General features: G+C 42.0%; 1 protein-coding gene and 1 long non-coding RNA gene across 4 annotated transcripts in view; both read right to left on the bottom strand.

The window, feature by feature from the left end:
* The window catches only part of LOC140225307 (uncharacterized), a 197,936-nt gene extending 195,831 nt beyond the window's left edge, over window positions 1-2,105 (bottom strand). Inside the window, exon 1 of the long non-coding RNA XR_011900429.1 lies at window positions 306-2,105. This is a non-coding gene — a long non-coding RNA (uncharacterized lncRNA). The remainder of the gene's footprint in view (window positions 1-305) is intronic.
* sbb (scribbler) overlaps window positions 1-23,456 on the bottom strand; it is a 411,047-nt gene that overhangs the window by 141,744 nt on the left and 245,847 nt on the right. The window lies entirely within an intron of this gene.

The raw sequence follows: 23,456 nt of genomic DNA on the forward strand, positions 1-23,456 counted from the left end.
TGAATAACGGGATCCAAGGCCCACATTTACATAATACCTACAGCACGAGAAAGGAAGGTGCTGTTCCAGCGGGGTGGTATCCTTTAAATTCTGTTCGGGAAGACAGGGAACTTCATGGAAACCCGGCCGAAGTTTGACGCGGATTAATGAACTTCGAGGATTTGCAATCGATCGTTCCGCGCTAAAAGTTTGGGCTGAAATTGCGCTCCGTCGTTGTCGGATTGTCCAGACGGACAGAATTGAGGAGCTTAGAAGACTGCAAGGCGCACACGTGCAGTTTTGAAAAAATTGAGATGTTCATGAACCTAGAGTCCCTTTATACTGAGAGTCAAGACAATGCGAATCCATTTCTGATTGGTTAACCGGATTTTAGGCCTTCACAGTGTCACAAACGGGAATAAAGATTACATTTTCACCAATTGCAAAGATTATAATCTGGAATGGACCGAGGAATTTCGGGTTCGACAAGGAACAAACGGAATGAGAGAAGGAACGGAGAAAGGAATTTAAGAATGAGCCGATCAAAGATAACGAAAAACGTTCAATTTCTGTAATCTTTATTCCCGTTTGTGACTCCATGAGGGGTGTTGTCTTGACTCTCAGTATAAAGGGACTCTACATGAACCCAACTAAAATTAGTTTGAAAGTAATACTTAATCTGGGAAAATTTGGAAACTTTCGAATGTTACGCATACAGCGTGTTTCCTTAGCACGGCGGAATAGTCCTACGGATACTGGATACCGCCTAGAATCGTTCTAAGACTCAAAAGCCAATTTTTCAACCCCCAACCGATAAAAATTACTCTCCTTAACAATTTTCAACTAGGTTTTTTGCACCGTGGATAGTCAACCAAACTTCACAGCTTTCACATTTTCACCTCCCAACTTCAATTTGAATCGTAAAGCTTCCTGCTTCATTTTGAATCGTAAAATTTCCTCTGTTGAATGTTGAACGTGTGGTGGTTTCTCGGGGATCACAAGTGTATAGAGGTCAATTAACTGCCTCTGAACGCTTGAATACCAAGTTGTTGGCTTGTGTTTGCTAGACGGTGGGTTAGCTTTTAACTGTTCGAATATACTGCATTCCAGCGCTATTCTGGCTTGAAATTCCAAACCGTTGAAGGTTCCCGCCACCAAATTCCAATCGAAGCACGATCGGCTTTCCAGGAACATAAATACTCAACATAGTAGAATTCCTGCACTTCCTGCTGGCCCCTCATCACAAAAGGGATTTTTTCACAGTATAAGCCCGAGCCTTTCGTTAAAAAATGTTGAGTAGCGTGACGTAAAACTAATTCCGAAGGCTTTTTCCAGACCGTTGGCAACTAAGTTCAGAGCTCGCGAACCTCCACTTGCGTGAAATTCTTCGAAAAGTTAATAATTTTTGAGATGAAAGGAAAGGTCTAGTGAAATAAAAAAAAAACAGTTCTACAATTCTCTGAAGAAGGGAGTGATCTCTCCATCCAAATAACTAAATCCTAGCCGGCTACGATCTCTGAGCTTTTTGTTAGTGTTTCATTGACTACTGGGGTAATTTTAGGTGTCTAGATAAAGTTGGTTCGAAGATATATTTAAAAGAAAAAAAGGCAGAGCAAAATCCAAAGGTACCTTCCCAGGATTCCTAAATTCATTCTTTTTTAATGCGATTAAACGGGGTGTCTCCTCTACTAAAAAAATTCGGATTTTCCAAATTTCTCCTGAAATTGTGATCGACATTTCCTGATTCTTTATACGAATAAATTGACATTCGTTGGATTAGAAATCTCTACATTTGTGATGTATTGAATCAAATTTTTGAAAATTCCTTGAAGCACTCAGAATTTCCTCATCCATTACGGATTTTCCTGACACCATTGAATTTCCTGATAGTTTCCGGGTTTTACTGACGGTAGACATCCTGTTTAACGTACCAACACACTGAAAAAGGCGTGCGCAAAAACACTATGATTCTATAATACTTCGATCGCTTCGTATCTTGAGGTGAAATGACTCTCAACATTTCAGCACATTACTCTCTTCTTTGTCGCATCACTGCTGGCAACCCCGGAGACATTAAAGTTCGATTGGAGTTTAATACGTCCCATCACACAAGCTGTATCCCCCCCTCCCCCCCACAACGGCCCCTTTGGCTGCTGCGGACAAAGTACATTATGCTACACAGCTCAGAGCAGCGTCCAATAATTCATACAACACAACGCGAGCATTTCCTCCCCTCCCCGTCCCCCCGCTACCTCAGCAACCCCCCCCCCCCTCGCGGGGTCGCCTCGCGCAACTCCGGCCGACGGAAACACATACATAAATTTGGGTTCATTACAATTTAAATAACGCCGTCGCGATGGTGCGAGCCTCGGCCGTCAGCTCGTGATAAAAATCGGAAATCTTATTCAGAGCGTTGGCAGTTTGAATAACTTTGGGAGATTTTTTATTCTTGGTAGGGGAGGGGGACAATGCCGTCATTGAAATTGGGGGGGGGGGAGGCGCTGAAAAATGTCAACAAGTCCCTGAATTTTCACTGGTGTTAACCGCAATAATTGCTTAATGAGGGCCACATAAACAACATTTTACAATAAGGAACTCCATTTTCTCGCTCATTGTAGGGCGTGGCGTGTTTTGCGCTGTATCGATTTATCTGCCATTCAAACCTATGGCAAAATATCGATTAACAGGGCGTTTGCAACGAGCACCTTAATAATCGATTCTATGTCATAGCTTCAAATGAGGAAAGGTCGATGATCGATCATTCACGCCTGCCACTGGTAGAAACAACATGATATGCCAGTAGTTTCCCTGAGCAGATAGATGATTTTCTCGCAGAGTCAGAAATAGTAGTTCCCTACCCTACAGCAAAAATTAAAAAATGAGGAAATTCTTCTCTATGGAGATTTTGAGAGGTGGTCTAAATTTAGAGCCTTTTATTTTCACTGCCACCCTACGCACAATGGACCACTACACAAGGTACGAATTTCAGCATTCTGATACATGTTTCTTAACTAAAATTTTACGTAAAATACAACGCGCACAACGTAAATTACCGAAATCAACTCCTTTCAAAGATATTTAATGATTCTTGATACGTGAATTCAAACCACGTTAAAACGTTAATATCTTCGTTTGGAGTTTGTTTCATTAGTTTTCGTTGCGCGAATCGTGCTCTATGTGCAATTCTGGTTAGGAAACATGAATCAGAATGCTTAAATTCGCACCTTGTCTGGGGGTCTATTGTTAATCTTTACCTTGTCTTTTAACGCTATAGGTGCAAGCTCCATTTATTCCAATCATATTAGTGGTTTATAAAATTGTATTTTCTCCCCCTAAAACCAGAGACTAAAGAAAATTTCGAATCAACTATCCAACATGCGATCGTGTTTTACTAGTTTTCACTGAAATGGAGATGCGCAATTTATGTAATGTTAAACAGCTTAAGATGATAAAAGCCCTACGCATGGAAATTACAGGAAATAAGTCTGTCATACTGATTAAAAGACTGGATGAGATTAGCTTACGAACCTCACGGGAAATCGAATCAAACTAATAGAATTTAAGTCCTAAAAACGCGTTTCAAATTATGATCGGATAATCGCACTTTGTTACCAATCTTCATGACGCGAAAAATTAGCCTTGAAAAGACAGAATTTTAATCACGAGCGCTCTCACCCCCGTAGTTTTTTTTCCTTTTTCATTAACAGCAAATTACCTGTTTTCGTCCACGGTGTTTGAAGGGACCTTTTCTCTCAGATTTATTTATTCCCTTTCCCCCTCATCCGCGCACCATCACCGGTGAATTTCATCCGACGCGCCGAGCTGGGCGGGCATTCATTAGCAAAACAAATTGCGACGACCAGGGTCCCGCGTTGAAAAAAAAATCCCCGCGTGAGGGTCCGTCGCCCCCCCCCCCCCTTTCGCACCCTTCGACAACCCGCGACATGGACCGGTGCGGCACGGTTGAAATCAATTACCAGATTAAAACGGGGCTAGGGGCGGGAGGGGGTGGGGCGAGGTGGAAGAGGCTTTTTTCGCTTTTTTTAGACGGAGTTTCACGGTTGAGGACGCCTGGCTTCTCCGCGGAGCTCAGCTCTTTAAGACGTTGCCGGTTTTCGGAAATCGTCCGAATTTTTCGATACGAACTCGAAATAAATAAGAGATTAAACGCAAATTCGGCAACCACGCGTAGAGCTTCAGGCCTGCAACTGACAACCGAGAGATCTGATATACTCCTTCTGTTGCCCGCGCTTTTGCAAGTTTTTTTCACGGACATTTGGATTACATTTTGCGATGAGGAACCACTAAGTCTGGCTCATTTCAGAAACAACATATATATGATATGCCATTGATTTCCCTATGCAGATACGTGATTTTATGGAAGAGCGAGAAATGGTGGTTCCTGATTGCAAAATGCAATCCATTTCGTCGTCTCCCTGATGAAGGAACGTAACTTCATTCCAAGGTTGCAAAATTGACTCAAGAATTCAATTTTTGACAAGAATGTACTAGCTTGATTTTTCCTCCAAAATTCGTCTTATTTTTGTATGAGATAAGAGAAAAAAAAGCAGGAAAATTTTCAATTACAAATGTCCAAGATTCTTCTGGTCAAAGTACGATATTATGGAGAAGAAATTTTGCAACTTTCGGAGAGACGTTACGTTTTTCCGTTAGGAAAACGTCGATTTGGAGCCTGAAATATTGTGACGATTAGGTAAATCAAGCAGACTAGAGCTCAAAGCTTCTATCAGTCCAGATGAAACTGACTTTTTTCCTCCGGCAATCTGTTCTCATTTCAATTTTAAAAAATAATATTTCACAAAAATATATAGGTTGAAGTAATGGGGCTGTCTCCTAAAAATCAATATGAGCTACGAGGCTTGGTCGAAAACTTATCTCTACTGAACTCATGTTCAAGATTCACTTAGAATTAGGGCAATTGCCCTTTGGATCAAAACCAGCAGGATATCTCATTCGTAAGACTTGCTGTAATGGGACAACTACTCTTCGGTAGGAAAAAAGTATTAGTAAATCGTGTGGTATACTGGAAAAAAACACACATTGGATCTAGAGTCCAGACTCTTAAAAACATCGACAAGAAAAAATACTCTTGATTCAATCAGATTTAAGCTTAAATCAAGAACCAAGCCTCTTAATTTGAGCGGATTTCCTTTTGATTTAAGCTTAAATCTGATTGAATCAAGAGTATTTTTTCTTGTCAATGTTTTCAAGAGTCTGGACTCTAGATCCAATGTGTTTTTTTTCCCAGTGTTGGCAAAAAAACTTAGGAAAAATAACCTAGGGTGCGGCCTCGTGACAACCAATCGCATCGGCCTCACGAGTCATTTTTGCACACGTAGATCCCAATCACCGTAAACGGTACAGACAGCGATTCAAAAAGAGAGCCCCCTCCACCTCTATCCCGGATCCCCGATAATATCTAGGGTCCCGAGGGACCCGTTCGAGACACAGCACCGGTGCAGGGCGACGGAAACGCAGATAGCTATCTCCCTAGCCAACAATTCTGCCGTGCTCAGAAAGAACACCGTATTAACCTACAGACGTTGCCCAATTTCCTTCGATAAAGACCGAATTTACTGCGAAAATTGTGAATATTTTGTGCCAAAATTTTTAGATAATATTGTACGCAATTTAATCTAAAATATCTGAGAATTTTAAGGAAAAATATGCTTAAATTTCGTCAAGAATAAATGTTTTATCCAGGGAAATTTGGCAACTCTCGAATGTTCATACGGCGTTTTTCCTTAGCACGGCAGAATTGACTACAGCCTGGGTTTTTCACCTTTCTCTCAACGGGCGAGTCGGGTTCGGTGTCACGAAATTTCAGTGGGAATCCAAATATGCTGCATACTCTTCATCCAAAATTAGGGGATTTTTCGCAAGGAATGGCAACGTTGCAAGTGCCCTAAACCTTCCACCGATTCATGCGAATAACAAAGCCACCTTTTGAGGTGATTCGCTGCGGGGATTAAGGCGGACAGGAGTTGGCGTGAGGCGCGTCGCAGTCACTTAACGAAATGGACTGCATTTTGCAATTAGGAACTACAATAACTGGAAATCTGGAAGAAAAACATGTGTGCCATAAGATTTCCTTTGCGCCCAAGTGTTTTTACGCATGCGCCAGAAGTTGCAGTTACTGGTGGGCCACTAGGCAAGGTTTGAAGTAGGTGAAGACGTTACATGTTTTATCTTCAAAATTTTATTTACAAAACAAGGAGACTTTGCACACAAAAATGTTATTGCTTCGTCTGAGAATGCTTAATGAGCTGAGTTCGCAGTATTTTTCATAATTTTTTTCTGGCACGGAAAATTGGAGGAAAATTGAGAAAATGTGCCGCCTTATGACATCATCTGGCGGCATTTCTCATTTAAACACGTATTTTAGCAAATTCGGTTACTTTATCAAATCTTCTCCAATAATTGCTCGATTTAGAAAGCAAGGATATCCTCGAACTCAGTTTTCCTAGCAGTATCATTACAAAGATGAAATTTTCAAAATTTCTTGCAAATTCTCTACTCACAAAACGGTTTGAACTCAACTCCTGCACGAGATATACAAGAAGTCTTTTAAACACAGATCAAATGGAAGTTCGATTATACAAATGACATCATTTTTATTTTTGCCACTTAACCAGTGTTGGTAGAGAAACTTGTTTCTTGTTCAGAAGTTGATTCAGAGACTTTTCTTTGCGTGATTCGTTTTCCTCGACAAATTTTGAAAAGAAATAACGTGGCAGTGCACACTAATTCATACTTCGTCTAGAACCCCATAGTAGGCAAAAAATGCAAGGAAAAATATAATGAAGGATGGGACATTGAACAAATAAAAATTGGAAAAACAGCTACACTGGAAAAAACAGCTACACTGGAAAAAAAAACACATTGAATCTAGAGTCCAGACTCTTGAAAACATTGACAAGAAAAAGGACTCTTGATTCAATCAGATTTAAGCTTAAATCAAAAGGAAATCCGCTCAAATTAAGAGGCTTGGTTCTTGATTTAAGCTTAAATCTGATTGTAATCAAAAGTCCTTTTTCTTGTCAATGTTTTCAAGAGTCTGGACTCTAGATCCAATGTGTTTTTTTTCCAGTGTAGCGAAGTCGTAAAAACACGATGGGCGACGAGTTTCTTACATTTTCCTCTTGATTACATCTAGTCGGACAGGCGCGAAAAAAGAAGAGCAAGTTTGGTGATTCGAAAAATGTCAGAAGAATGACGCGTGACAAAGCAATTTTAAAGTGTTGTGGCATTCCAGATTTAGAGCTATCGCCTTCGGTTGCTAATGCGAGTCCCTTAAATGGAGAAGACGCTTGCGTCATCGAGGTGAGAATCATCAGGAATAATATCAAGTGGGCATCGCGGAAAATACCGCAGACTCATTTTCTCACTCTAATAAAAATTCAACGAATTTTGAAATTGATTAATAAAAGCTCACTGCTCTCTCCTGTCCTTGTCCTCTGGCCAAATAATTTAATTGTCAACTGCTATTCTGCCGGGCTAAGGAAAAACGCGGTGCGAGCATTTACTTGTGGCCATCCTCTCAGAAAATATGTATTTATGAGAAAAGTTATGAACATTTTGCCTTGAGCTATTCAGACGCTTTAGATGAAAAAACGAAGAAAATTCTCTAATAAATCGGCGGACAAATGTGTAAAATTGTTCTCAAAAATTCGTGAGTTGCCCAAGAAAAGTTGGCTGCGTCTAAAGATTCACACGGCGTTTTTCTTTACACATCAGTATTGAGCTGAATCCGAAACATGAATATTGCTTGAATCTCGATTAGACTTAATTATAATTTTTGCCCGCAATCTTGCGTTACATGAATATTCCAATAATCATCATTCTTGATCATATCTAATTGGTAGATAATAATTACTCACAACAACCGATTGAAATTGAAGCCAGTTAACATACCTGCAACAAAAAGAGAAAACAAATTAAAAATCGCGCTTATGAATTAAATTAATTGTAAGTCGCCAAACGAACGTGATCAGCTGGCGGGAATATATTAAAGATGGATATTACAAACATAAATCAAACGTAAATTAATATAAAACAGGTTTTGTCAGCGCGACAGAGACGTTAAAATGTTCTGCGTAGTATTTAACAAAATGCAAATCGCATCTATTCGACTTCATTCATTAAATCTGATTCGATCTATGATACTGGCTTGAATCAAAACTAAATGTAACAAATTTAAAATAACTTTAGTTCATAAGAAGGAACCAATTCCTGATTGGTTTGCAGTGTCTCCACAAATGTGAGTTATATGTTCCTGAACGTTACCGGAGTATACCTTCACAATAGGAATCATCAACCATCAACTGACCGATTGATCGAAGGAAAACACTGCCTTGCTGAGGAAAAAGCTTTATGAACCTTCCGGCGTTGCCAAATTTCCTTTGAAAACCACGAATTTCCTGCTGAATATTTCTGTTAAATCTGTCTCCTGTCGCAGTCCTGTCTCTGTCTAAATGTCTCCTATAGTTTCTGAATATATCAAGGAAAAATATGCTTATGTTCCCCCAACAGATAAACATTTTTTGAGAGGAAAATACTGCCTTTCTAGAGAAAAACGCAACATGAGCCTTCAGGCATTGCCAAATTTCCCTTGAAAAACACGAATATCCTGCTGAACTTAGGAATACTTCTCTTAAATCGCTCGAAACTTCTTCTAACATTCCTCAATATATCAAGGATTTTGAACATAATTCATACAGTCCCCCACAAGATAAAATTTTCTGTGAAGGGATGTGGCAACTCTAGATTGTCCGTAAAGCGTTTTTCCACAGCACGGCAGAAAAGGAGAAAAAACGCGAAATTCGTCACGGTGAGAGGGTTGAATTCTCGAAAATAAAAAAAAAAACCGAAACCCACGGGGGAAAAAATGACGGTGTGATGAGAGACCCGAGAGCGGGTGAATAGGAGCTCGCCGTCGCTCAAGGCCCCCGGGGAAGGGGGGGGGGGGGGGGGGCTTGAAAACCCGAAGAAAATATTCAACGATAATAATTAAAACCCGAACTGCTAAACAAAGGACGATAAAAGGCGGGGATGGTTGAAATTCATTGCGCCCCGTCATAAAAAATCCGACTCGTAATTTTATTATCGCGCGACCCCTACCCCCCCCCCCCCTACTGTCCCTGTCCCTGCCCCTCCGCGCTCTGTCCGGGCTCGTTTTCCGCCGGAAAGTTCGAGCCCTCGCTCGGGGCTGCCGAGCGGCGAAGAACGGAATGGAATAACTTTGAGCGTAACTTGATGATAAAAAAAAAGAGAGAAGAGAGAAAAAATTGTGCCATGGCCGCGCGGAATTTATGAACAGCTTTCTTGACTCGACTCCGGCACCTCATGGGAGTATTTCAGCGCTTCCATTGGATTTTCTAGGCCGCTCTGCTCGCTTGAGGGTTGCATCGATGTTCTTCGACTTGTTCCCGACGTGTAAAGGTTTCACTTTTGCAATTTTCATTGAAAATCAAATGGATTGCATTGTGCAATGAGGGACCACTATCTCTGGCTATTCCATAAAAGCGTCTTTACGCATAGGAAAACAATTGCATATATGCTGTTTCTAAATTGAGCCCAAAATGAACGTATAGTAGACTCTGGATTATCCGGCTTCGTATTATCCGGACTCTGGATTATCCGAATCGATTTTGCAACCATGTAACTACGTACCCATTCCAATAAGTGAGCGGATCCGCGGAGAAGCGATCGCAAGGCATATTGGCGCCTGCAAGGCTGAAGGAATACTTCACGCATTGCGCCAAACAGTGAGGTCGGCGTGGAACGCATTAGCGCCTACTAGATTGCATAAATACTTCTCGCATTACGCCAAACGCAGTGCAGTCGGTTAGTTAGCCTAAAACGCACATTAGCGGCTACAAGACTGCATGAATACTTCACGCATTGCGCGCTTTAATCGTTGTATTGTAATTTATCGTTGTCGGCTACCATTCAGAATCACCATTGAGTCGTTCAGTTTGGCGTCAACCTTTTAAATTCGTGTTGGTATGTACATGATGTACATACACATAATAAGAATACTGTGGTGTTGGTTGGTGGTGTTTGTGTTTACTATTATTATCCGGGTTTCTTTTTCATCCAGATCGGGCCCGGCACCAATTAATCCGGATAATCCAGAGTCCACTGTATTTATGTTGAGAGGAACTATGTACATAGGAGTTGCGTGTAGCATAGTTCCTTTTGGCATAAATAGGTTCAAATAGTGGTTCCTTATTGCAAAATGTGGTCCAAAAGTAACACATAAGCGTGTGTCCTACGTGAAAGTTTGATCGAATTTGATGTCGAATGGTGAAGATTGGATCACCAGAGAAGACAAGGTACGAATTTAAGCTTCCTGATACATATCCCTCAACTTACATGGTATGAGTTTTCAGTTATTGAACCCCCAAATGGAAACTCACACGTGACGCGGCCCAAATGCATCTCTCTCCAAACTCGAAAAGAAGATAGGATGAAGTTGGAGATTATTCGGATCGATGAGCGGCGTGACGCAAGACGCAGCGGATTCCGGGAAAGCTCGCTCGCTGCATCGTGTGATGCAACTTTCCAAGCTGAGCGTGCGACGAATTTCATCAGTCGACGGGCCGCTCCAAGCTCAGCTTTTGCTCGCTGCGCAAATTGCCGTTTATTGCTTCTCGCCCCCCCCCCCTCCCGCGATTCCATCCGGCCAATTTGTCGCCGCTGTTGCTAGACGGTGCTTAAAAATATAGGACGCGTGTAAAATATACCTATATTATCGCACGATTTGGCACTCTCGCATGTCGCGAGACGCTGGGCCGCTTCTTTGTGCGCCCGACGACGACGCGACCCGGCGTCTTGTCGCGCGCCGACGTCGGATTCGCGCGCTAATTAGACGCGGCGTTGCCATTTTCCCAGCGGTTTATCTGATTTTGCTTCCGATGATGGTGAGTTTGACCCGATTTGGCAACATAGCGAAGACGGAGCTCCGTTCGGAGGTCCGAAGCTTTAGAGACTGGGGACACTGGTGTTTGGTGAATCCGCCGATGTCACAGTTTTCCCGATTTACGGTTGTAAAGAGAAAAGCTGATAGTAACAAATCTGCACGAAAAAAATGTCATCTGAAAGCGCTTAATGAGAGCTGGATGCACGCACGTATGTTTTTTTAAATCGTTTCTTAAATGAAAATTCATAGAAAAACAGATTCGAAAGTGAGAACGTGTGAATATCTGAGACGTCATCATACAATGTTACCCACACTGGAAAAAAAAACACATTTGATCTTGAGTTCAGACTCTTGAAAACATTGACAAGAAAAAATACTCTTTATTCAATCCGATTTTTGCTTGAATCAAAACGAAATCCGCTTAAATTAAGAGGCTTGGTTCTTGATTTAAGCTAGATTCTGATTAAATCAAGAGTACTTTTTTTTGTCGATGTTATTAAGAGTCTGGACTGTAGATCCAATGTGGGTTTTTTTTTCCAGTGCGTTTAAACACGTGTTATTTTTAGTAGATTAAGTAATCTGATCGAATTTCCTCCTACAATAGTTCGATAATGAATCCAACAATAATATATTCGTGCTCAGTTACTCAGTAGTATCTACTTTCAAAGAACTGAATCATACTAACACATGCATGCAAATTCTTCATGAATCGACCCTCACAGGGCCACATCAGCTATTGCCAAATTTAACGGTGCTATTTAATTTGCAAGACAACTTTTGTGCGGATTTCTTGGAAAATTTTAAGGAACTTGACTCACACAACACAGGAAATTTACTGAATTGTGCAAAAAGAATCCGCACAACCGTTTCAGTGGCGATATATCGATTGATCTACCATTTAAACCTATGGAAACGGATCGATTATCAGGGTGTTCGCAGCGAACACCATAATAATCGATTCTTTACCACAGCGCAAATAAGGAAATATCGATAATCGATCAGTCACGCCTCGCCACTGAACCGTTTTCATAGGTGAAATTAACTTGCCTGAGTAAATTTCGGAGTAGCTGATGGTGGCTTGGTTCCTTTCCGCTAGCAGCTATCCAAATGTCAAGAAGCCCACCAAAGACGCACTAAAATACCGTCTAAAAGGCCACGTTCTCAACTTCCGACCCCGTCGTCGTAGCGATCACGCAGAGGGAAAAGTCCGTGACCTTGATCGGCGGCGCAACAGCCCCTCGGCCCGGGAGGGGGGGGGGGGGGGCACCACGGTAATTAGCCATAAAGCTCGCGTGCCGGGCCCCGGGGCCGGCCAAAGGCTGGAGCCGGCGCGGTGGACGCTGCTTTATCGGACTTGTCCCGCACGGTGCTCGCTGCGACGGCGACTGTCAACACTACACGGCTCAACCTTGCAACGGCACCGCTAACAATCTGCAGTCGCGAATAAATCTCCTAGAGGGTTCAGCGCGCTGCGTTGTTGCCCAAGTTGCCTGGAATTCTTGCTTTTTTCCCCGTTCCCTGATACTTTCCTCGACGAAAACCCGGTCTTTGGTCACTCAGGAGATTTTGAGGCACAGAATCACGAGGATGTAAACAAGAAAATCAGAGAACACCTAAAAAGGAAGATGGACTTCACTGGAAAAAAAACACATTGGATGTAGAGTCCAGACTCTTTAAAACATCGACAAGAAAAAATGATCTTGATTCAATCAGAATCTAGCTTAAATCAAGAACCAAGTCTCTTAATTTAAGCGGATTTCGTTTTGATTCAAGCAAAAATCCGATTGAATCAAGGGTATCTTTTCATGTCGATGTTTCCAAGAGTCTAGACTCTACATCCAATGTGTTTTTTTTCCCAGTGTTTGACATGAAAAATACTTCCAGTCAGCTCAAGACTAAAATTTACATTGTTATGATTTTTCCCCATCGAGGGAGAATTTAAAATGTTCGTCGTTGATAGTGAAAAATTGAAAAAACTCCCCGCGTTTTGCACGATTGTCCAGTGTTCCCCACATTTCCGGGTCGTGAGCATTCGACGGACCCTGGCTCCACGCTGGAAAAAAAAAATGTCTCTTGGATCCAGAGTCTAGACTCTGAAAAATGTGACTGGAAAAAGATGCTCTTGGTTCAATCAGATTTTTGCTTGAATTAAAAGGAAATCCGCTTAAATTGAGAGGCTTGACTCTCGATTCAAGCAAAAATCCGACTGAATCATGAGTACTTTCTTCTTGTCTTGGTCTAAAGTCTGGACTCGAATCCAGGACACTTTATTTCCAGTGCACACCTTGTCAATCGGTGTCATAAATTTGATTCCGTCTCTCTCATCGGAAGCTGGCAACTCGATATTTCCCCAATTGAAGCTGTAGTAAAGAATCGATTATTTCGGTGTTCGGTGCGGACACCCTGTTTTCGATCCTTTTTCATAGGTTTGAATGGCAGCTCGATCGATACATCGCAAAGCACGCCACGCCACTGTTGTCAACGACCTATGAAGTAGGAGTTACTCTCGGGGGACAAGGACCGGCCGAAGAGGATCAAAAGGGGGGCTGGGGGGGGGGGGATTATCCAGGTTGCTTAACTCACAAACTCGTGTCTTATCTGGAAAGGACAAGTCTACAAAGAGTTCTAACACGTAACGACCCCTGCTACCACTACACTCCGATCGAGCCAGGCACTTCTGGAGTGCTCGGCCTTTTCGCCACGTTGGCTTGGAGCCAGTGACGTGTCGGCTTCGCGATGAATCGATCGATCGGCCGTTTAAATCTATAGGAAAGGATCGATTATCGGGGAATCGATTCTTGACTGTAGTTTCAAATGGGGAAATCGATGTGCGAGTGTCGGCGGATCGAAACTGCTTCGAGCCGAGAGCACACGCCAGAATCGAGTGCGTGAAAGAATGTCGAAGGGACACGAGCATCATCGAGAAAAACACGCGTCGGTCGGATTATGGCACGAGGAACTCGTCTCGAGATCGGTGGACCTTAATAACGTCGATCCTTAAAAAGCTTTTCCCTTTCGGGAGAGCCGTGGGGTTCGATGAGACCTCCGTCTATTAGCGATTGACTCGGAGCCAGAAAAAAGACGGTTTTAATTAACTCAGAGCGACGATCGAAAAGATATGACTATATAAATAGAATATAAGTAGATGAAAGTAGGGCTTTTGAAAGAACTAGCTTATTTAAAAAAAAAAAAAAAAAAAAAAAAAAAAAAAAAAAAAAAAGGGTTATTAGGTTGCCGTCCACTGGAAAAAAGTCTCTTGGATCTAAAGTCCAGACTCTACAAAATTCGACAAGAAAAACGTACTCTTAATTCACGCGGAGTTTTGCTTGAATTGAGAGCATAAGCATGAATCATCAGTATTTTTTCTTGTCAAATTTTGTAGGAGTCTGAACTATGCATCTAAAAAACTTTTCTTTTCTATCCACTGTATCTACTTAAAGCATTGTAAAACTCGGAAAATTTCCTTTTTGGAATTTCACACATTTTGCAGTGTAAAGTCATTTTAACTCCCTACTTAGACTTGAAAAGTCTCTCACTTTATTTTTTCTTTTTGTCCTTCTTCAGCAGAGACATACCTACTGTTGATTCTCGTACGTATTGATTGATATCAATACGTTAATCAGTCAGTTTACTTGGTTCCTATCTGCTGAACTATACTGCGTGAACTCAATTTGACTGTCCACTTGACTAGGGCCAGCCTGGTAGGATCCATGTTTAAACAGCTCTAAATGGACTGCATTTTGCAATTTGGAACTTTAAATTCTGGCTCATCTGAAAAAACACTTATGTGCATGGGGAAACTAATGGCACATAAGTTGTTTTTAAACCAGGCCAGAATTTATAGTTCCAAATTGCAAAATGCAGTCCAAAAGATCCTCCAGAAATCTAGTGGCCTGAGCTACACTCCAGTAGCGTTAACCATGTGGCTAGTAGATCTACTGGGGTACTGTTTAACGTGAATGGACTATTGTGCTGGCTACCATATTTCCTGAAAAGCATAAATACCCAGCTTAACTAGCAACTGCCATTTACTTTCGTTTCCTGCACAGGCTCCTACCAACCCTGACGAAAGGTGATTTTTCAACCATCCTCTCCTCATCAATGGTTCCTCGAAGCTCGACGCCCGAATCAGTGGCGTGGCGTGAATGATCGATTATTGATATTTCCCCATTTGAATCCGTGGTAAAGAATCGATTATTAAGGTGTTCGCTGCGAACACCCTGTTAATCGATCCTTTTCCATAGGTTAAATGACAGATCAATCGATACATCGCAAAGCACGCCACGCAACTGGCCCGAATTCCGGACCGGGCGGGCCTCTCGGAGGCCCACGACCTTGTCGGGGCCGCGTCCAACTGACGAGAGCGTTCGGCCGCAACCATGAGGAATTTTCAATCGTTTACCTTTGATGGTCGTCGTACAAGACTCCGGACACGATTGCCGCTTCCAGGTGAGAAAATCCCCGCTCACGGTGCGGAAAAGGAGACTTTAGACTGAAATCCGGCGGCGCTGGAGCTGGCTCGAGGCCAGAACCAGAAATACAAGTTGCGAGACCGCGTGGTTGGGCTCAAGAGCCCGGAGCGATGCCAATTCACGCTGGAAACTCGGATCTTTTCATCGGGGAGGAAAACCAAGAGCTGTGGAAGTTTCAAGGATCACCGTAGACATGAACAGATGCTTACATGAGAGCCTAAGCGTCAAAATCCAAAAATCGTAAGAATCCTGAAAAACTGTGCTATTCGGCGCAGTGGCGAAGCGAATGATCGATTACCGATATTTTCCCACTTAAAGCTGTGGCAAAGAATCGACTGTCGAGGTGTACTTTTACAGATGAGACAGAAATTTTAGTTCCTCATTTAATGCAAAATGAAGTCAAAATAAACTCTTCTCGCTGATCAGCAGCGCTGATCAGCATATCGCTCGATCTTCGGGGTATTTTCCTACGGAACACGCACAAAAAAAGGAACACATACTACACTGCAACTTCTGGTTCGGGTTTAGAAACAACGCATGTACTAATATTTTCCTATATAAATAAGTGTTTTTTTTTAAGTGTGAGGCAGAAATTGTGGTTCCTCATTTATGGCAAAATGAAGTCCAAATAAACTCTTCTCGCTGATCAGCCTCTCGCTCAATTTTCAAGGTATTTCCCTACTGAACACCAAAAAAAAATACATAACATACCTGATAGAAAATCCTTCCCTGAACGACTATTCCACTTAACTGCGCTAGAAGATCCCCTATTCTTATTACGGTCATGTTACATTTCATTTTCCTCGCGATGAAATGGGCATTTTGCAATTCGGAACTACAATTTTTGGCTCGGTTAGGAAACAACGTACGTACTATCATATTCCCTAGGTACATAAGTGTTTTTACGGATGAGACAGAAATTGTGGTTCCTCATTTATTGCAAAATGAAGTCCAAATATCCTCTTCTCGCGGATCAGCATTTCGCTCAATCTTCAGGTTACTTCAGTCGAGACTTTTTACCTCGTATTCCTGATGTGAGATCAGGAATTCCTTCACATCAGGAATACACGGTAAAAAGTCTCTCTACTCAATAACATGCATCCTAATCAAGTTAAAATCTCCCAACGTCCAGCATTCAGGGTATTTCCCTACGGAACACCAAAAACTACACATACTCGATGGAAAATCTTTCCCTGAACGACTCTTCCACTCGACTGCGCCGGAAGATCCCCTCTTTTTACTACAGCCGGGCGGTCCGCGGAAAAAAAAAGAAAGACCCGCGCGCGTGTTACCAGTTCAGCACGGCGTTTCCGACCCTATTAAAGTAAATAATGTCTAAATAAGGTGCATTTATTTTAACAGAGCGGAAGATGGCGTGGAAAAATGCGGCTACGGGGGGGAGGGGCGAGGGGCGAGGAGAGGGGGGCAATAAACCTCGCGAACGGTTCACCTGTCGTGTTCAGCTACGTCCCCCGGAACGGTAAACGAGGAAAAATGGAATTCATGGCGTCTCTCCATCCCGGTTTCGCGAAAAGCCGGCGAACAAAGGACGGGAGGGAGGCAGTTCGCGCGGGGGTGGAATCGCGGGGGTGGGCGACCGAGGGGGTGAGAAGGGGGCGGGGGGAGCAGTCTCGCGCTTTAATAAACATGAGCTGGATTCTTGGGAAGTCTCAGACTCGGGATGGGGATTTTCGAGATTGATTCGGCGAAAGGAGGATACTACTACCTTGCTAAGGAAAAACGCCGTATGAGCCTTCAGTCGTTGCCAAATTTCCATTAATGAATCATGAATTTTCGGGAAAATGTGTGAACGTTTTTCCTCCGATTTTTCAGATATTTTCGTTCGCAATTTCACCTACATCTCCTGAAAATTTCAAGGAAAAATATCCATATCTTTCTTCAACAAAAAACATTTTATCGAAGGCAATTTGGCAACTCTCGAATGTTCATACGACGTTTTTCCTCAGCACGGCAGATTACTGGTGGTTGACAAACCACGTGGATCCACGCAGGCGCAGGGACCAAGGCTAGGGAATCTCAGGGACGCGCCCTTGCCGCGACAAGAACAGCTTTTCTTCCCAGACAAAGAAAATTGCAACGTGGAACTTCGCCTTTAATCCTCCTCCCCTTCCTACCGTCGTGTAAACGGACAAGAAACGCGATTCAAGACTATTCTGCATAACGCACCTAAGCTTTCTGTAAAAATTTGTAAACATTGAAAATATGAGAGAGGTTTAAGATTATACCATCAGATGCTTAAATAACAAATTTTATTTTGCTAATTGTAAGTGCATTTCAACCACTACTAGGTCATCATCAGTTGCACTTAAGGGTTGCAGACTGATCGTCCGAAGTTTCTCCTCCGCACTTCCGTGCCGTCCTTTCAAAATCCGTAAATTTTCCGTACACTAATAAACACCTAAAGGCAGATCCGTTGAGATTTTCGGAAATTGCATTTCATCCTCTTTAGTTGGGGTCTAGGTATAATATACAGGATGTATAGTTTTTTTCCCCCTTTGGGGGAATTCTGATTTTTCTGATTTTTGACTGCTAAATCCTGATTTCATAATTTTTCCAAATACTGATTTTTTGCGGAGAAAAATTAAAATTTCTGCATAAGCGTATGCGGAAGCATGAAAAATCCAATCGCACAGTCGACTTTTCTCAAATCCTGATTTTACGACCGCTTTTTCCTCAAATCCTGATGAGATTTCACTGGAAAAAAAACACATTGGATCTAGATTCCAGACTCTTGAAAACATTGACAAGAAAAAATACTCTTGATTCAATCAGATTTAAGCTTCAATAAAAAGGAAATCCGCTCAAATTTAGAGGCTTGGTTCTTGATTAAAGCAAAAATCCGATTCAAGAGTATTTTTTCTTATCGATGCTTTTAAGAGTCTGAATTCTAGATCCAATGTGTTATTTTTATCCAGTGATGGATTAAATCCTGATGCTAGACACCCTGCTAATTCGTTAGTCCCAGTATCTTGGGACTGAGCTTCTATTATCTGCAATGGTCGAAAATCTTCGAAAACATGGAGGAAATGAAATTATGGGAGAGGAATTATCAAACCAGCGAGCTAACCGCAGCGATTTCACTAACGAAATAACTGTTTCACAGACATTGCGACGTAACAAAATTGCCCCACATTTTCGTTAAATTTGGCAACAATGGTGTCCAAAGCGCAGCCTCTGGATGTTGTTGCTACATGCGGAGCTTTCCAGGAGGAATCCAGTGTTGAATAAGCTCGTTATTCAGTGCGATCTGACAACGGTGCGCGGCGGGCGAGCACCAACCGTAAACGATCGAGGAGAGATCTAATGACTTTCCGTTTGAATCTGAATGTCGCGCAATAAAAAGCACCGGCTTTGCGATTTCATGACGGAAATTGCAGATTTGCTCGGCGTCAGGCGTCACGACCGCCCGAGAGAGAGAGAAGAAGAAGGAGAAGACGAAACGGCGCACAGTGCAGTGTCCAATGGAAATAAGTCAAATTTTCGAACATGTAAAATGAAAAAAGTAATGAGATATACGAAAAATGGGGACATTGGTGGTATTATTTTCAATGTTTGTTTACTGATTTGCATCGAATTGGCGTGAGGGGAGGTGATGAGATTTAAGCTCCGCGCGCGGTGACTGGTAGCCGATGACGCGCAAGTGTTGTGATAGCAGTGATCAAGGCTGATTGACACGGTACCAAATGTCCGGTTGGTGATAAAAATGGCTACAAACACTCCTGGTAAGTTATTTAATTAAGATTTAGTCGTAAAAATTATTTTTTCAACTCCTAAACAATACTTTTGAGCACGTTTTTCGATGGTACTCTAATTTAATATTCTTCCCTCTTATTTAAACTTTAAAGACGTTTTTAAGAAAAACCAAAAATAACCTATTTTCCTGACAAGTGATAATGATTGCAAATTTCCTGTAGATTCTGAATTTTTAAGTCCCATCTGCGTCTGGCTGCGAATAATAAAGTTATATCGTTTTTTCTGTCTCAAGGTCGCGCTCTGAAAAACTCTGATTAGTCCAGGCGCCTGGTAAGTCTACCTGGAATTTTGGGTACACAGCAATTTTTTTTGGCTTACTTTATGTTTTTGGGGTCGCTGAATCCGAATCTGAAGTTTCCTACCGCGTATATGGTGAGCATTTTACGCCATTTTGAAAAAATGGCCTAAAAAGGCCTTTTTTCGCGGTTTTTTTTTTTATACAGCGGCTACGCATGAGAAAAAGTCCCGGATTTAGTTAATGTTTTGAATAGCTGAAATAATTTGGAAGAAAATTGTATATGAATATGCTAAGTATGCTTAAAAATTGAGGAACCTCGGATTTCGGAACTTTGGAACGTTTCGGAACTTGGCTGACCGCGGCGAGCCGGATCGCGCGTTGACGGGTGCGCCGCGAAAACGTGAATGGGCGCGATGTTCACGATGCTGGATCTTCCTCAATTTTTAAGCAAACCTAGCATATGTACACATCATTTTCTTTCAAATTATGTCAGCTATTCAAAACATTAACTCAATCCGGGACTTTTTCTCATGCGTAGCCGCTATATCAATAAAACCGCAAAAAAGGCCTTTTTAGGCCATTTTTTCAAAATGGCGGAATATGCTCACCAGATACGCGGTTGAAAACTTCAGATTCGGATTCAGCGACCCAAAAAACATATAGTAGGTAAAAAAATCGCTGTGTACCCGAAATTCCAGGTAGCCTCATTTTTAGCTACCAGGCGCCTGGACTAGATCTCTTCGACTTGTGGACACGGGCATCAAAAAAGGAGTGCGTTACAACAATTGAGGGGAAACTCCGCAGAACTATTCGCAAACAAACGTGTCTCAGACGAAGATTTGACAAAATGTCGTGTATTTTTTATGGATTTTGTGTATTTTTATGGATTTTTTGTTTTTATCTCTCTTTTTTCTCTTGTCTCTTGTGAAGTTTAAGTTTGCTGTAAATTTTCGGTGATGTTTTACTGTGCTGAATTTTTTATTTTTTGAAATGCCTTTTCCTTTATATTAAAGACTTGTAATATGACCAAATTCAAGTGTTCGTCCTTTTTCTCATGCTGATCCTCGGAAACCTCATTATTTTATAGTGTATATTTGAATTTTTCAGCTTTCATTTCACGCAGCATTGAAATTGGGAATGAAAGAAAGGATAGACCTTAGTTTTGTTAGGCCCAGAGTTAAAAAATAAAATATGCATCGTTAGAATCTGTAAGTATACAGTCGATTTTTGGAGCGAGCTTGCGTGAATCTATACATTTTAATCCTTGAATTATTGCTAAAAAAACTGCTTTTTCCAGGCGCGTTGGCAACACTGTATTTAAATGGAGGTATTATGAGAGGGCCAGATATACCCTCGCAAGCCTTATTAGTAGTGTTTCAGGTTGGTTTTCTCTCTTTTACCCACAAAAATAATGTACTCATGTCATTAAAATAAGTGAAAAAATAACGGCACATTTGGCAAAATTTGGCAACACCATAATCAATCATTTGGGGAATTTTGGAAACTTTGACTTTAATACAAGGAAGAACATGATGAATACTTAACACTGTCAAAATTTCATTGAATTCCATGCATTATTCGATCAGATATGAATTATTTCCCATCCGCCCATAAGGACACTGCACTGTGCGGCGGGGAAAACTCTTGAAAAATAGGACGGGCGCATTCAGCGAATCAATCCGCAGACTTTAGTTCGAAAAATTCCTATCTTTTTATTTTATTCCGTCGTACATTCTTATGAACCACACGAGATAGCTCCGCTGACGTTTGTTCGGTCGGGAAATATTAGTGGATTTTATGACCGGGCGAGTACTGGATTATACTTATTTTATGTTGGTTACATTATTTTCACCAACGCTTTGTCGGCGTGAATTCATACACCCTACGCGCTTTGCTTGCGATTCTTGGTGAGGCAGCTTGCAGTCCTTAAAATCAACGTATCGTATTCCATACATCAAACAGATGAGATTGTGTCGATATTGATTGGTTCAAAATGTAAACAAGCTTACGTACCCTCAAAAGTCAATGGAGAAATCTGAGGGAACGGGTTTTTTGTGATAGACTTTGTATGCTTTGAGTACCAAACGACAATAAAAAGTGAATTGTTTAGGAATTGTCTCATTTTCAGCTTTTCTAACTTCAAAACCAAAAAGTTTTGTTAGAGGCTATGTTCTATTATATTGAACTTAACTATACATCGAACCACTATAGAATACGATCCACATTTTCAATGGATTTACATGGAGAAAAAACAATGTTATAATCGAATTGCAAAATCGCCACCATCTCCCACAAGAAACACGCCACACGTTCGAAATGGACTTCATTTTGCAATTTGGAACTGTAAAGTTCGGCCCGGTTTAAAAACAGCGTATGTGCCATTAGTTTCCCTATGCACATAAATGTTTTTTCAGATGAGCCAGACTGTTCCAAACTGCAAAATGCGGCCCAAATCATCTCGAACCGAGGCTCCACTTCTTTCCGTCGAAAGGCAGGCGCGGGAGGCCAGGTTCACTGTCGTCCTCAGCAAAAGTGCCGTATGAACATTCAAATGTTACCAAATTACAACCAAAAAAACCCATATTTCTAGGAAAACTTGTATATATTTTCCAATAAGATATTTAGCTACTTAGAATCAAATTGTGAGCAAAATCAACAGGAAAATAGGAGGAGAACCATCCACAAAGGTTCCCGGAAAATTCGTGATTGATCAGAGGAAATTTGACAACATCCAAAAGCTCACACAGCGCTCTTCCCGTATGAACATTCAAATGTTGCCAAATTACAACCAATAAAACCCAGATTTCTAGGAAAACTTGTATATATTTTCCAATAAGATATTTAGATACTTAGAATCAAATTGCGAGAAAAATCAACAAGAAAACGGGAGGAGAACCATCCACGAAGATCCCGGAAAATTCGCGATTGATCAGAGGAAATTCGGCAACATGGGAAAGCTCACACGGCGCTCTTCCCGGGTCGGCTCGACGCTTAACGCGCGGATCCGGGGAAACGTACAAAACGAGGATTAATGAGTAATGAGTACATAAATGAGTGGCTCCGGGCTCGGGAAGGGCGGGGCGCCGCGACGCGGGGGGGGGGGGGGGGGGGCGACAGCTGAGCTGAACTTTGAAGCGGGCGAGCGGGGGCGGGGGGCGCTCGGAACGGATCCGAGTTGGGGGGTAGGACGGGGGGGGGGGGGCGGGGATGGCGGGCCGGGATAATAACGCCGGCTTTTGACGGGACCGTCTCCGCGGCCCAGTGATTTATACACGTCATCCGCGGCTGGCCGAGTGGCGAGGGGCGTAGCACCGATTTCAGGTGCGAAAAAATGGTTTATTTGAGAATGGAGATGTTGCACATGTGAGGGATTTGCGATTTGACTGTTGTTTCTTAAGTAAAAGTTAGCGAGAAACACGATGGTGCTACTGGTTTTCTCCGAAATCAACTCCCAAGCTCAAAAAAAGCTCTCAAGTTGAGGCCAAAATGGAGGGGATATCCCAAGCTATCCTGAGAGTCCACCTCTACATCAAAACAAACTCTCCAGCAAAGATAGGGAGCAAATACATTAGCAGTGATGCCGTGTTTTCAGTTTTGGAGTTCCCAAATAAAAAGGCAACCCTGCTAATGTATTTGCTCCCTATCTTTGCATGGAGAGTTTGTTTTGATGTAGAGGTGGACTCTCAAGGTAGGGCGGGACATCCCCCCCATTTTGGCCTCACTTTGATAGCTTTTTTGAGCTTGGGAGATGCTTTCAGAGAAAACTAGTGGCACCATCGTGTTTCTCGCAAACTTTTACTTAAGAAACAACAGTCAAATCGCAAATCCCTCACACATGCAATATCTCCATTGCGAAAGAGCCCCTTGGCCGCTCCGCGGTCCAACCCCCGCCCGAGATTTGTGTCTTTGACAAACACGAGAGAAATGACCACTAGACAAAGCACGACTTCAAAGATTCTGATACGTAATTTTTAATCAAAATTTCACGAAAAACACAATACTCGCATTGAAAATTACTATCATCAACTCTTAATTAACATATTAAGTT

This window comes from Bemisia tabaci, chromosome 8 (assembly GCF_918797505.1).
Source record: "Bemisia tabaci chromosome 8, PGI_BMITA_v3".
NCBI classification, from domain to species: domain Eukaryota; kingdom Metazoa; phylum Arthropoda; class Insecta; order Hemiptera; family Aleyrodidae; genus Bemisia; species Bemisia tabaci.